Raw genomic sequence first — 1,812 nt, forward strand, 5'->3', positions numbered from 1 at the left:
ACTATAATTCTTATATGTACTTACAATTAGTATGGATATCACAACATACAGTTTCAAGCTCATTTTACACTTACCCTATGTTCATTTATTTTAAGAGATACTGAAATTGTTTTAATTTAAATTAATGTAATACATTTTTGGTGTATTTTTAAGGTAACTGTCATGTACGATCTTTTCAGGCGCCATTTTAAAACAATTCATCACTGCACACCCACCTGCACAGTCCTTGAACTCTCGTCAAATTATAACCTGCGAGCATGTTTTCCAGCAAACCACAAAATGTTGGGACACGAGTCCCCCGAATTCCAAACATCAAAATATTTATAATTTTTTTTCTAGTGTCATTAAGCGAGTAACCTTGAATCGCAAGCGAAACATAATAGTCGCAAAAAATCGCCGAGCTATTGCATCATCCTCATAAAATTTGCGTATCTTTCATCTCACGTCCGATACATATTAGAAGTGTTTAGTTTTTTGTCTAAAACTATTGTCATGTTGCTGCGCAGAATGTAGACGGGTACCGTGGATGTGTGTACCATACCGATATGTCCCCAAGCAGTGGCAAAGTCGCTAAAATTTCAAGGCTACCTATATGTATACAGCCGTGTACTTAAGTACATGTTGTATATACAGCGTGTCTCAAATTGAAGATATCGGACGTTGAAAATAATGATAAAGTATTCCGGGTATATAAAAGCAAGAACATAATTTTTCCTAGACGGTGTTGTCAGATTTGGCGATTTTTCCGTAAGTCTAACGATTTATCAAATTAAGAATATACTAAAAAAAAACATTTCTCTAAACATTTGGTTTTTCATATTTCTTATTTTTGCATTTCTATCGATCCCAAAGATCGTAAAACTGATGTGCTTTGAATTTTTCAAATGATTTCGGTAAAACCTCCAAAATATGCTAGATAATTTCTAAAAAAATTAGCAAATAATCCTGTAGCAACCTTTTCTGGCCGTACCACTGGACAGTTAGACTTCCTTATGTAAAAACAAAACAACTGAATACATATGGAGGTATTATGGAGCGTGGTTGTTGAATTTAAATGAGAAGTGCGCATATTTTAACAAATGTCTTATTATAATTTCAATACATTATGTCACCAAGTCTAAAATATGAATTTGTCAAATAAAATAACAGGTTTGGTACGGTTGTATTCAAACAAGCTTATCTCTGTAGCTTTGTATACCTAAACGCTATAAATTGCCGCTCAGTTTTCTCTTTTCTACCGGTCGCTGAGTTGTTGTTAGAAAAATTAATAAGGTCCAGAGGTCAAAATAGAAAAGCTTCTGAGAGCTAAATATTTTATACTTCATAGATTTGAGGAAGTTGAATATACAATACAGAATTTTAGTATTTTACTTGTTTCTGAGATGAGTAAGTTTTAAAAAAAATCTCCATTACGTAAAATTTCAAGTCTATTATGTAGATTACGAGTTAAGAAATTGTTAAAAACGTGAAATTGTTTAGAATTCACAACGACCCGAACCTGAAATTATCATTGAAACAAATTTGATTTACACATTAATTGGAAAAACATTTCAGGTAAAATGGATAAACAAATATTTATTCAATCGTAATTGTTACATCACTTATTAAATTACATTGGAATAAAATTAATATTAATAGGCAAATGTCAATACTAATTCCCCTTATAATCTACAACATAGTTTTAGTATTATCATTACTGACATTCGGGACAGCTTTGAAATTAAAACATTAAAAATCGAGATTTAGGTATTAAAAGGGTGTAATATATCTAAACAATTTTGTAAGACCCATGCTAAGTTAACTAAAAATGTC

Source organism: Anoplophora glabripennis, unplaced genomic scaffold (genome assembly GCF_000390285.2).
Source record: "Anoplophora glabripennis isolate ALB-LARVAE unplaced genomic scaffold, Agla_2.0 scaffold391, whole genome shotgun sequence".
NCBI classification, from domain to species: Eukaryota; Metazoa; Arthropoda; class Insecta; order Coleoptera; family Cerambycidae; genus Anoplophora; species Anoplophora glabripennis.